At 51.3% G+C, this 13,627-nt stretch overlaps 3 non-coding genes and 1 pseudogene across 3 annotated transcripts; 2 read left to right on the top strand and 2 right to left on the bottom strand.

The window, feature by feature from the left end:
* The first annotated feature begins 1,271 nt into the window (after positions 1–1,271).
* LOC148678967 (5S ribosomal RNA) lies at positions 1,272–1,390 on the top strand. Its single transcript, XR_015940746.1, has one exon. It is a non-coding gene; the product is annotated as a 5S ribosomal RNA (ribosomal RNA).
* Positions 1,391–2,778: 1,388 nt separating this feature from the next.
* Positions 2,779–2,948, bottom strand: LOC148678966 (U1 spliceosomal RNA). The gene has a single exon (XR_015940252.1). It is a non-coding gene; the product is annotated as a U1 spliceosomal RNA (small nuclear RNA).
* A 6,961-nt stretch (positions 2,949–9,909) lies between these two features.
* Positions 9,910–10,028, top strand: LOC148678965 (5S ribosomal RNA). Its single transcript, XR_015940744.1, has one exon. It is a non-coding gene; the product is annotated as a 5S ribosomal RNA (ribosomal RNA).
* A 1,386-nt stretch (positions 10,029–11,414) lies between these two features.
* On the bottom strand, positions 11,415–11,550 carry LOC148678964 (U1 spliceosomal RNA; annotated as a pseudogene).
* Positions 11,551–13,627: the final 2,077 nt, after the last annotated feature.

The following is a 13,627-nucleotide window of genomic DNA, read 5'->3' as shown; positions in this document are numbered from 1 at the left end:
CACCTCACCTCACCTCGCACTGCCCCCTCCTTGAATGTCTGGCGCTGGGCATGCCCCGCTCTCCTCCGCCTTATCTTATCGCGTGTGAGCACCGACAATGGCCACAATGCCGGGGAATGGCACCTGTAAAGTGTTAATTGGGGCACAGGAACAGCCCGTCTCGTCTCGGGGGGGCCGGCTTCAGAGACAATACAGCAAACACAGCGGGGCGGGGGAAGAAGACGACACCACACATGCGGGTACAATCAGCTCCGGCGGGAACGAGTCATTTGTCGGTCTTTTCAAGAGCCGAGAGCCGAGCAATCCTTCACTTGTATCGTTTCTCCCCGGTGACTAGGTCTCGCCCTGCGACTCTCGACTGGGCTCACCCCCGGCAGCCCAGCAGGTGTGAGCCTGGCCGGCACCCGGACGGGAGCTTCCCCCCCGGGAAAGCTCAGGCTGCTGCTGCTCCTGCAAGAGGTGTGACTGGGACCAGTAGGGAGCGCTCACCCTGCGGGCTGTGTGGCCCTCTTATGCCCCAGCCTCCTGATGGCGACACTCTGCTGCACAAACAGGCGCCGTCCTTCGGGGGGAGGCGTCAAACCGAGGTGTCCTGACCCTCCTTGGCCGTTCCAAATCCCAGGGCGTCTCTCTCGAGAAGGAGTCACGGCGGTGTGTCACCCATCAGTCGGGGTCTCCTCCTGATCCCCGTCTCACCTGTAACGATCAATGACGAGGCCCCCCTGTCCCGCGAAATTGTACTCGTCTCCTGGCCGCTGGCTGGGGCCGTGAGATTTAGTACTCGCGCAAGAGACCGGGGGCAGAGCGCGAACGCGGTCCCCCGCCCCCCCACAAAGTGCGCGCTCCGGGTTCCCTCGCGGGGCCCTGCAACACAGCGGAAGGGCAGCGAGAAGGAGCCTCTTGCTCTGACGCCGCAAGGCCACAAGAGGGCGGAGGCGCCGAGCGCTTTATGTGCTGAAATAAACACGCGACAGCCCCGAAATGTTTGCAGTGTGCTGTGCACTGGAGGTTTTTGTCTGGTGAAGACTTGCCTGGTGCTCCTCCGTGCAGTTTATTTGTCCTGCTCCAGTGCGGGGCAAGAGCAGGGCCAGGCAACTGAAGGGAGCACGGGAGCACGGGAGCACAGTCGCCAACATCCAGGCACGCAATGCGATTTGGAAAGCAGCTCCTTTCCAAAGAGTTGCACACGAACGATCCTTGAGTCCCGCTCGGGGGGCCCGGAGCCCCCGCCACACACAGCTTCAAGTAGCGAGTCAGGCGCCGTTGCTTTCGCTTACGGCCACACCACCCTGAACACGCCCGATCTCGTCTGATCTCGGAAGCTAAGCAGGGTCGGGCCTGGTTAGTACTTGGATGGGAGACCGCCTGGGAATACCAGGTGCTGTAAGCTTTTGCTCTCTCGGCCAGCAGGGGTCGCCGTTGGTGCCGTAGGCTTTGGGAGGAAAAACCCTCGACTATGGACATTTATTTCCCGGGGTGCTCACGAAAAGACCAAACATTTCAATCTGCCCACTTTTGTTTCATCCAGCAACACTGACTGGCAAACGGTATCGCGACGGTCGTCCATTTTTAAGGCATGCCAGTTCAGAAAGAGAAGCTCCCTCACATCCCTTCAGATGCACAAGAAACATGGATCAATCTGCTCATCGCTAAAGTGGCTCTTTGAATGGCATGCGTGTGATTCATATGAAAAAAAAACGGCTGTAAAACGAATATCGAAGCTGCCTCTAAATCTGCAATTGAAGGTCAGTCAATAAACAACTCGTTTTGCGTACAAATATACATACATTCATTTATAACCGATTTCGTTCATTGAGCACGGATACAACAGAGGTACAGCCATTCACTATTTGACATTCCTGCACTGATACAGAACCCAACAATCAGAAAACTGGTGAACTGTCTTTAGCATTAGCATACAGTACCGAGGCCCCCATGACCAAATCAAGGCTAACCTCGATCAGCATCCTAAACCATGCAAACTACAGCAAAAAGACTCGCTTTGAAAAGGGAATTCATGTCCAGGAGGAGTAGTGTAATTAGCTTGAAATGCTTCCATGGACCTATAACTAAGAAAAAAAGAGAAATAGTGGCATCCACTCCTTTCGAATTGTGGTCCTGCTTCGGGGTACATTGTTCTACTCCTACTTCATGCACTTCAAGTTGACCATCACACCTTGATCTTTTGGTTGGATTAGCAATGTGTTGCATGCTGGTAAGAACTCGGTTTCAATGCTGGGGTAAAATGACTCATGAAGAGCTTTTGGTGTTGGATTTTGTTCTTAAGATATACAGTATTTATCTCTCTCTATATATATATTATATTATGAGTGCAGGACGTAAGGTAGTCAGGTTACATTGCACTACAAACTGGTACACACACACACACGGGCAACAGACTGAACTACAAAGTCAAACTGATGGAGTGTGAGAAAAACAATAAAGGATTACTGTCCCAGGACAGAGAGCGGGAGAAAGCAAAAGTCAGCCAGACCACCAGGGTCAGACAAGCTGAAAGATCACAATTGAAGTACCTTGTCACGAGGTGAACATTTAACGTGTATAAGCACAAGATTGTTTTTTGTGGTTATACAAATAGCGTTATGGCTGTAGCGGGTTGAAAAGGAGACAACGTTATCAGGCGGTGCTCGCGAAAAAGCCCAGGGCGTTTCTGTAGTAACCCCCACCGCTGAAGCCGCTTCATCGGCACCCAGCACAGCTCCCCAGCAGACGGCAAAGCCGCCCGCACTGCCGCATCTGTTCTTGGACCAAGCACATCAGGGGAGAGCGCGAACGCAGTCCCCCACTACCAGAAATTATGCAGTCGAGATTCCCACATTTGGGGAATTCGCAGGGGTCAGCACAGCCGGAGTGCAATGGCCGAGCCTCGCCCTGGGTGAACCGATTTCGATTTTTAAGAACTTTATTTTCTTTTCACAAAAAAATACAGGAAATCACAAATCAGAAAGCTTTACATTAATATACATACTTAAAACAGTATATATGATCACATCTCATTACATTTTGACACGGTAACAGTTACATAGCAACAATTTTCTTTTTTTCTGGTGCAAATCACATTCTTTATTTAAACATGATAATGTTTTTCACAGTTTCTTGAGATGTTGACCTATGCTCTCTATTTCCCACAGATTTTCTGCTTCCTCCCTCCCTTCTCTCCACAGATCTCTGAGGTAATAGTTCTCTCGGGTGATGAACAGGGCCAGGCTACCTGCTGCCTTGACTGGGACCTCGATGCCTTTGAACAGTCCCATGTTCCTCACTCTCCACAGGGCGTCTTTCCCACTGTTCACCACGGCCCAGATCCTGTCAAACACGTCAGGAGGAAGCTTGACAGGAGAGATGCCGTATCTAACGAAAGCAGCGGTCAGGGTAAATTGGGGCGAGAGAGCCTGCAACCAATCTTCAAACTGGGCCCAGAAGGCCTTAGCAAAAAAGCAGGACCACAGGAGATGGGTCACAGTCTCCTCCTCGCCGCAGCCCACCCTAACGCAGCGAGGGCTGGGGGTGAGGCCCCTACGGTACAAGAAAGTTCGTACCGGTAAGCACTGGTGGACGACACTCCAGGCTAAATCTCTGTGAATGTTGCACAGAAATTTAGAGGATGTGTGTTTCCACACCTTCCTTGTTTGGGCTGATGTTAAAATGCCCACAGGGGTCTGCCTATTGTTCTGGGGTGCTACGAAATCTTCCAGTTTTTGGACGCTGACATCTCGGAGGGGAATATGGCCAATTGGGTGAGATCTTAGAAAACTTTTAACTGTCCCATAAATTGCAGGGCATGTGTCAGAGAGTGGGACGTCCAGCTTGGGTCTGACACCCCACACTCTGAACACCTCCCTACCTACCCAGAGCCTGGAGAAATAAGTCCAGGTACGCGCTGCAGGTGCTGTTGCAAAGCCTCTCAGCACAGAGGCCAGGAAAATGCACAGCAGCTTCGTAGCAATATCTGGGACAGACTTCCCCCCTGAGGGTAGCGGCCTGTACATTATTTCCCTTCTGAGTCTTTCCTGCTTCCCACCCCATAGAAATTGAAACATCAATCTCCTCAGCACCGCCGCAACACGGTGTGGGATTGGGAAGGTAGAAGCCAGAAAATTCAAGACAGGCAAGAGCTCGGCTTTGATGACCAGCACCTTCCCTGTCATGGTGAGGTCTCGGTCCTTCCATTGCATCAGTTTTTTGTTTAAGATTGGCAATTTGTTCTGCCAATTTACTGTTCCCATCTCTTCTCCAAAATACACCCCCAGGACCTTAATTCTCTTCTCTTGCAGCCTGAGATCATGTCCTTCTTTTGGCTCCCTCCAGTTCTGATAAAAAATCTCACTCTTAGATGTGTTAATTTTTGCGGAGGAAGCCAAAGAGAACCGATCACAGCACTGCAGAGCTCTGCTAATTGAGGCATTGTCAGAGAGGAGCAGGGTGACGTCATCCATGTATAGAGACGTCTTTACCTCTCCTCCCCCACTTCCAGGCACTGGTATCCCATTAATGGCCTGATCCTGGCGCAAGGCACAGGCTAAGGGCTCCATAGCCAAAACGAATAACAAGGGGGATAATGGGCAGCCCTGCCTCACCCCTGAACAGACTTCAAAGGTGCGTGATCTATTGCCATTAACCATGACTCTGCTGTTGCTACCTGTGTACAGCAGGTTAATCCACTTTCTCATGATGGGGCCAAACTTCATGTGCTCAAGTACCGATGTTAAGTACTGCCGGTTTAGGCGGTCAAAGGCCTTTTCTAGGTCTACACCTAAAATGCACAGAGGGAGGGAGCGATCCTCAGAGTACAGACAGACATCCCTCAACAAGGCCAGGTTGTCGCTCATCAGGCGTCCTGCTATCCCACAAGTCTGTTCTTTCCCTACCAGTGAGGCCACTACATTTTGTAGGCGCAGGAAAAGGGCTTTGGACAGGATCTTAGTGTCCACGCCTAACAGGCTGAGGGGTCTCCAGTTCTTTATGTCATTTTTTGCTCCTTTCTTAAACAAGAGAGAGATAGTGCCTTCTCTTAAGGAGTCAGGCAGCAATTCTGTCTTGTAGCTTTCCTCGAATAGGAGCAGTAGCGGATCCTGAAGCAGATCCCAAAAGGTGCAATAAAATTCTTTAGGGAGCCCGTCAGCACCCGGAGTTTTCCCCTTCTGTAAGCTCTCCATAGCCTGTCTCAGCTCTTCTACTGTCAAATCCCTCTCAAGTACTTCCCTATCTTCTTCACTCAAAATGTTTTCTAGCTTTGAGGTAAAAAAATGAATATCTTCATCCTTTACCTCTGTAGAGCTGTACAGTCTTGAGTAGAAGGCCTCGGTGCAGGAGAGGATAGCACTCGGCTCTGTTCTCTCTCGTCCCTCCTCATCAACTACACTTTCCATGACAGTCTTGGAGCCTACCACTTTCCTGAAAAAGAAGCGAGTACACTTCTCATTTTCTTCCAAGAACTGCACTCTGCTTCTTAACAGCACTCCTCGACTACTTTCTTCGGCTATCCTCCGGATGTCCTTTTTTAAAAGGGCGATATCCTCGAGCACATCGAAGCCACTGTGCAGCATCGTGTAGAGACGCTGCAGCTGCCTCTGTTTCCTGGCTAGCACTCCTCTCCGTCTGGCAGCAGCCTTCCTTCCCTCAGCCATGAAAAAGGCCTTTGTCCTCACCTTCACCTCCTCCCACCACTCTCCTACTGACCCGTACAGACACTGCAAGGACAGCCACTGTGATAGTTTCTCCTTGTAGCGGGATACTACCCCCTCGTTCTCTAGCAGCTTTGTGTTGAGTTTCCAGAGGCCTGGGCCAAAGACAGTCCCGCCCTGGAGTTCCACTCTACACCCTAAAGCCTGATGATCTGAGAAGAAGACAGGCTGAAGAGTGACCCCAACAACTTTCACTCTCTCTGAGACAAAGCAATAGTCAATTCTGGAGCTGCTATTCCTCCCTGACCATGTATATCCTGCTGTTGTGGGATATATACATCTATATGTGTCTGAGAGTTTAAAGTCTTGAACTAAGTTTTGCAGGGCCAGTGAGCTGGAATCCAATTTTATCGGCGAGCTAGACTGCCTGTCTGTGTGCTCTAAGATACAATTAAAATCCCCTCCCACTATCACGTCTGTGCTGCATAACAATAGGGGGGAGAGTGCCTTGAGTAGCTCCACCCTTCCTCCTACGTCAGTAGGGCAATACACATTGATTAGCCGCAGGTTAACGGTCCCCCATTCCACATCCACACACAGCAACCTGCCATCTATGACCCTCTGAATACTTTTCAATTTGAATGCCCATCCTTTGAAAAGAATGGCCACGCCAGAGGCTCTGTTGTTATTGTCCCCTGACCAAACAGAAGGCCCTTTATCCCACCTATCTTCAAAACTTTTATACCTCTCTTGATAGGCTAAAGCACACTCCTGCAACATCAACACATCTCCCTCTCTCTGCTGGAGGTAATCAAAGACAGACTGGCATTTAACTCTGTCATTGATACCTCTTGTGTTAAGAGAAATTATGTTAAGAGCCATATTACATAAGAAAGTGGAACCAGTCTTTACAAAACACATTTCTCTTCGGTCTCACCTGTTACCTTTTTCTTTTTCTTTTTCTTCTTACCAATTTCCTGCCAGCCATCCTCTGAATGAGCCTTCATCAGGGTGGCAGCAGTAAAAGCGTTCACAGAGTCCATTTCAAGGAAGGGGGTAGAGGGAGGGGTGGAGAGGTTCCAGCTGTCCCCATCGCCATGCTCTCCTTCCTCCTCGCTCGGGGAGAAAACAGAGTCATTTTTTCTTTTCCTCAAGTCCAGCTCCTGGGAGCACTGAGGGGAAAGGGGTGCAGCCGATGCACCAGTCTCCTCTTCCCCCTCACCCACCAGCTGCTGCAGATCCTCCGTGATGGACTGGATGGAGGAGAGGAGGGCATCTGTAGCACTTGCAGAGTCTGAGAAAAGCAGCTCCGCTGAATCCTGGGTATCCTCGCTGGACCCGCTCCACCGGGGAGCCCCACACTGGCCCTCGTTCTGAGGAGCAGGAGTGGGGGAGGGGTCCTCGCTGTTCTCGGGGGTTTTCAAACCCTCGTGCTTGTCTGGTGCAGTCTGCGGTTGTGGGGGCGTAGTGGATTTCTCTTCCACCAGCCCCGGAGCCACAGCAGGACTGATCCTGGCTGGAGGCTGAGAGTCTTTGTCCAACAAGGGTTCTTTGTTTGACTTGTTGTTTGCTTTGGATTTTCGGGCCGGTTTGGCTGAAACAAGCACTGCCTCATCCTTTCTCATTTTGAGTTTATTGGCGTAGGCGTGAGGGCAGTTCTTAAAAACGTGTCCTTCCGAGCCACATAAATTGCACTTTGGCAGCATTGAACAGTCAGAGGCTAAATGTCCCTGTTTGCCACAGGTCTTGCAGCATTTCACAGTGCAGGACGATGCCAGGTGTCCCACAGCACCACAGCGCCGACACACCTTTGGTTGTCCCACATAAAACACATAGCCATTGCAGGCGCCCAGCCGGATTGTAGAGGGCAGGTGCCTTAAGCCTCCATTTACGCTGTCCGGTAGCAAGCGAACCTCGAATTTCCTTGCTCCTGTTTTTATACCATCAACATCTCTAACCTCAGTTCCATGGTGGACGGTGCAGTACTGGTTAAGCCAGGTGTGAATGTCCTCCGTCTTTGCCAGTTCCGAGAACATAACAACATGCACCGTTTTCCTCTCTCTCTGTGTCAGAGGCTGCAAGTTGATCTTCTCAAGTGCAGGAACTTTGCCTCTTTTTGCCTCAAACACATCCACGCATTGTTCAAACAGAGGATAGGTAGCAAATACAACCTCAAATGCTTTCTGACCTGGGAGAGCGAAGATGAAATCCAAGTGCCGAGGTTCAAAGCCAAGTTCCTTCTGTAACACTTTTCTGCTGAACTGCATACGATCCATGAAGAGGTCATCCAAGAGCTCAAAACGTACAGCATTCTTACGGGATCCAAAGGTTGCCATTTCAAAAACCGCAAATCGAACACTGCTTCCAACAAAAGAAAAACAATCCAACTACTCCACCTACAGGCTGATCAAGGTATCTCCCCTGCCAGGTAAGTATGAGTTGTACAGGCCCCTGCAAGCGGGCCGCACTCACAGCACAGTACTCGCAGCCTAGGCCAGCTCCTCGCCCCGCACGCCACCGCCTCCTGCTGGGCCCACTCTTTCGCACACTCACACGCCACACTAACACTCAAAAGCGAGGGCAAAGCGAGAAAACGAGCGCGTCGTTTCCTACACATCTGCAGTCGCCATTTCGCATCCGCAGCATGTCCCGGGATGCAATTCGGCCTCATTTACATATCACCAGGCCGGCAGATCGCCACGCAAGCTCGCGACGTGCGCCTGCCACACACCGAACAAACCTTTTCAGCAATTTCCAAAAAAAACGAGCCTGCTCGCCTCCGTCTCTTACCTGCTCTCCAGAGCCTGCTGCCTTCTGTGCTTTTCTCTCGGCACCGCTGCAGCGCACACAACTCCTGCAGCGGGAGGGGGGGAGAAAGTTCCCGCGCTCCGCCGCAGGGAAGGCTCGCTCCGAGCGCACACGTCCTTTCGATGCCAGTCCAACAAGTGCTCCGCGTTAGCAGCGTCGGGGCTCCGGCGTGTCGCACCTCACCTCACCTCACCTCACCTCGCACTGCCCCCTCCTTGAATGTCTGGCGCTGGGCATGCCCCGCTCTCCTCCGCCTTATCTTATCGCTTGTGAGCACCGACAATGGCCACAATGCCGGGGAATGGCACCTGTAAAGTGTTAATTGGGGCACAGGAACAGCCCGTCTCGTCTCGGGGGGGCCGGCTTCAGAGACAATACAGCAAACACAGCGGGGCGGGGGAAGAAGACGACACCACACATGCGGGTACAATCAGCTCCGGCGGGAACGAGTCATTTGTCGGTCTTTTCAAGAGCCGAGAGCCGAGCAATCCTTCACTTGTATCGTTTCTCCCCGGTGACTAGGTCTCGCCCTGCGACTCTCGACTGGGCTCACCCCCGGCAGCCCAGCAGGTGTGAGCCTGGCCGGCACCCGGACGGGAGCTTCCCCCCCGGGAAAGCTCAGGCTGCTGCTGCTCCTGCAAGAGGTGTGACTGGGACCAGTAGGGAGCGCTCACCCTGCGGGCTGTGTGGCCCTCTTATGCCCCAGCCTCCTGATGGCGACACTCTGCTGCACAAACAGGCGCCGTCCTTCGGGGGGAGGCGTCAAACCGAGGTGTCCTGACCCTCCTTGGCCGTTCCAAATCCCAGGGCGTCTCTCTCGAGAAGGAGTCACGGCGGTGTGTCACCCATCAGTCGGGGTCTCCTCCTAATCCCCGTCTCACCTGTAACGATCAATGACGAGGCCCCCCTGTCCCGCGAAATTGTACTCGTCTCCTGGCCGCTGGCTGGGGCCGTGAGATTTAGTACTCGCGCAAGAGACCGGGGGCAGAGCGCGAACGCGGTCCCCCGCCCCCCCACAAAGTGCGCGCTCCGGGTTCCCTCGCGGGGCCCTGCAACACAGCGGAAGGGCAGCGAGAAGGAGCCTCTTGCTCTGACGCCGCAAGGCCACAAGAGGGCGGAGGCGCCGAGCGCTTTATGTGCTGAAATAAACACGCGACAGCCCCGAAATGTTTGCAGTGTGCTGTGCACTGGAGGTTTTTGTCTGGTGAAGACTTGCCTGGTGCTCCTCCGTGCAGTTTATTTGTCCTGCTCCAGTGCGGGGCAAGAGCAGGGCCAGGCAACTGAAGGGAGCACGGGAGCACGGGAGCACAGTCGCCAACATCCAGGCACGCAATGCGATTTGGAAAGCAGCTCCTTTCCAAAGAGTTGCACACGAACGATCCTTGAGTCCCGCTCGGGGGGCCCGGAGCCCCCGCCACACACAGCTTCAAGTAGCGAGTCAGGCGCCGTTGCTTTCGCTTACGGCCACACCACCCTGAACACGCCCGATCTCGTCTGATCTCGGAAGCTAAGCAGGGTCGGGCCTGGTTAGTACTTGGATGGGAGACCGCCTGGGAATACCAGGTGCTGTAAGCTTTTGCTCTCTCGGCCAGCAGGGGTCGCCGTTGGTGCCGTAGGCTTTGGGAGGAAAAACCCTCGACTATGGACATTTATTTCCCGGGGTGCTCACGAAAAGACCAAACATTTCAATCTGCCCACTTTTGTTTCATCCAGCAACACTGACTGGCAAACGGTATCGCGACGGTCGTCCATTTTTAAGGCATGCCAGTTCAGAAAGAGAAGCTCCCTCACATCCCTTCAGATGCACAAGAAACATGGATCAATCTGCTCATCGCTAAAGTGGCTCTTTGGCATGCGTGTGATTCATATGAAAAAAAAACGGCTGTAAAACGAATATCGAAGCTGCCTCTAAATCTGCAATTGAAGGTCAGTCAATAAACAACTCGTTTTGCGTACAAATATACATACATTCATTTATAACCGATTTCGTTCATTGAGCACGGATACAACAGAGGTACAGCCATTCACTATTTGACATTCCTGCACTGATACAGAACCCAACAATCAGAAAACTGGTGAACTGTCTTTAGCATTAGCATACAGTACCGAGGCCCCCATGACCAAATCAAGGCTAACCTCGATCAGCATCCTAAACCATGCAAACTACAGCAAAAAGACTCGCTTTGAAAAGGGAATTCATGTCCAGGAGGAGTAGTGTAATTAGCTTGAAATGCTTCCATGGACCTATAACTAAGAAAAAAAGAGAAATAGTGGCATCCACTCCTTTCGAATTGTGGTCCTGCTTCGGGGTACATTGTTCTACTCCTACTTCATGCACTTCAAGTTGACCATCACACCTTGATCTTTTGGTTGGATTAGCAATGTGTTGCATGCTGGTAAGAACTCGGTTTCAATGCTGGGGTAAAATGACTCATGAAGAGCTTTTGGTGTTGGATTTTGTTCTTAAGATATACAGTATTTATCTCTCTCTCTATATATATTATATTATGAGTGCAGGACGTAAGGTAGTCAGGTTACATTGCACTACAAACTGGTACACACACACACACACGGGCAACAGACTGAACTACAAAGTCAAACTGATGGAGTGTGAGAAAAACAATAAAGGATTACTGTCCCAGGACAGAGAGCGGGAGAAAGCAAAAGTCAGCCAGACCACCAGGGTCAGACAAGCTGAAAGATCACAATTGAAGTACCTTGTCACGAGGTGAACATTTAACGTGTATAAGCACAAGATTGTTTTTTGTGGTTATACAAATAGCGTTATGGCTGTAGCGGGTTGAAAAGGAGACAACGTTATCAGGCGGTGCTCGCGAAAAAGCCCAGGGCGTTTCTGTAGTAACCCCCACCGCTGAAGCCGCTTCATCGGCACCCAGCACAGCTCCCCAGCAGACGGCAAAGCCGCCCGCACTGCCGCATCTGTTCTTGGACCAAGCACATCAGGGGAGAGCGCGAACGCAGTCCCCCACTACCAGAAATTATGCAGTCGAGATTCCCACATTTGGGGAATTCGCAGGGGTCAGCACAGCCGGAGTGCAATGGCCGAGCCTCGCCCTGGGTGAACCGATTCGATTTTTAAGAACTTTATTTTCTTTTCACAAAAAAATACAGGAAATCACAAATCAGAAAGCTTTACATTAATATACATACTTAAAACAGTATATATGATCACATCTCATTACATTTTGACACGGTAACAGTTACATAGCAACAATTTTCTTTTTTTCTGGTGCAAATCACATTCTTTATTTAAACATGATAATGTTTTTCACAGTTTCTTGAGATATTGACCTATGCTCTCTATTTCCCACAGATTTTCTGCTTCCTCCCTCCCTTCTCTCCACAGATCTCTGAGGTAATAGTTCTCTCGGGTGATGAACAGGGCCAGGCTACCTGCTGCCTTGACTGGGACCTCGATGCCTTTGAACAGCCCCATGTTCCTCACTCTCCACAGGGCGTCTTTCCCACTGTTCACCACGGCCCAGATCCTGTCAAACACGTCAGGAGGAAGCTTGACAGGAGAGATGCCGTATATGATGAAAGCAGCGGTCAGGGTAAATTGGGGCGAGAGAGCCTGCAACCAATCTTCAAACTGTGCCCAGAAGGCCTTAGCAAAAAAGCAGGACCACAGGAGATGGGTCACAGTCTCCTCCTCGCCGCAGCCCACCCTAACGCAGCGAGGGCTGGGGGTGAGGCCCCTACGGTACAAGAAAGTTCGTACCGGTAAGCACTGGTGGACGACACTCCAGGCTAAATCTCTGTGAATGTTGCACAGAAATTTAGAGGATGTGTGTTTCCACACCTTCCTTGTTTGGGCTGATGTTAAAATGCCCACAGGGGTCTGCCTATTGTTCTGGGGTGCTACGAAATCTTCCAGTTTTTGGACGCTGACATCTCGGAGGGGAATATGGCCAATTGGGTGAGATCTTAGAAAACTTTTAACTGTCCCATAAATTGCAGGGCATGTGTCAGAGAGTGGGACGTCCAGCTTGGGTCTGACACCCCACACTCTGAACACCTCCCTACCTACCCAGAGCCTGGAAAAATAAGTCCAGGTACGCGCTGCAGGTGCTGTTGCAAAGCCTCTCAGCACAGAGGCCAGGAAAATGCACAGCAGCTTCGTAGCAATATCTGGGACAGACTTCCCCCCTGAGGGTAGCGGCCTGTACATTATTTCCCTTCTGAGTCTTTCCTGCTTCCCACCCCATAGAAATTGAAACATCAATCTCCTCAGCACCGCCGCAACACGGTGTGGGATTGGGAAGGTAGAAGCCAGAAAATTCAAGACAGGCAAGAGCTCGGCTTTGATGACCAGCACCTTCCCTGTCATGGTGAGGTCTCGGTCCTTCCATTGCATCAGTTTTTTGTTTAAGATTGGCAATTTGTTCTGCCAATTTACTGTTCCCATCTCTTCTCCAAAATACACCCCCAGGACCTTAATTCTCTTCTCTTGCAGCCTGAGATCATGTCCTTCTTTTGGCTCCCTCCAGTTCTGATAAAAAATCTCACTCTTAGATGTGTTAATTTTTGCGGAGGAAGCCAAAGAGAACCGATCACAGCACTGCAGAGCTCTGCTAATTGAGGCATTGTCAGAGAGGAGCAGGGTGACGTCATCCATGTATAGAGATGTCTTTACCTCTCCTCCCCCACTTCCAGGCACTGGTATCCCATTAATGGCCTGATCCTGGCGCAAGGCACAGGCTAAGGGCTCCATAGCCAAAACGAATAACAAGGGGGATAATGGGCAGCCCTGCCTCACCCCTGAACAGACTTCAAAGGTGCGTGATCTATTGCCATTAACCATGACTCTGCTGTTGCTACCTGTGTACAGCAGGTTAATCCACTTTCTCATGATGGGGCCAAACTTCATGTGCTCAAGTACCGATGTTAAGTACTGCCGGTTTAGGCGGTCAAAGGCCTTTTCTAGGTCTACACCTAAAATGCACAGAGGGAGGGAGCGATCCTCAGAGTACAGACAGACATCCCTCAACAAGGCCAGGTTGTCGCTCATCAGGCGTCCTGCTATCCCACAAGTCTGTTCTTTCCCTACCAGTGAGGCCACTACATTTTGTAGGCGCAGGAAAAGGGCTTTGGACAGGATCTTAGTGTCCACGCCTAACAGGCTGAGGGGTCTCCAGTTCTTTATGTCATTT

Source organism: Lepisosteus platostomus, chromosome 1, assembly GCF_059453375.1.
Source record: "Lepisosteus platostomus isolate fLepPlt1 chromosome 1, fLepPlt1.hap1, whole genome shotgun sequence".
Classification (NCBI taxonomy): Eukaryota; Metazoa; Chordata; class Actinopteri; order Semionotiformes; family Lepisosteidae; genus Lepisosteus; species Lepisosteus platostomus.
This window is presented reverse-complemented; position numbering and strand designations above follow the sequence as displayed.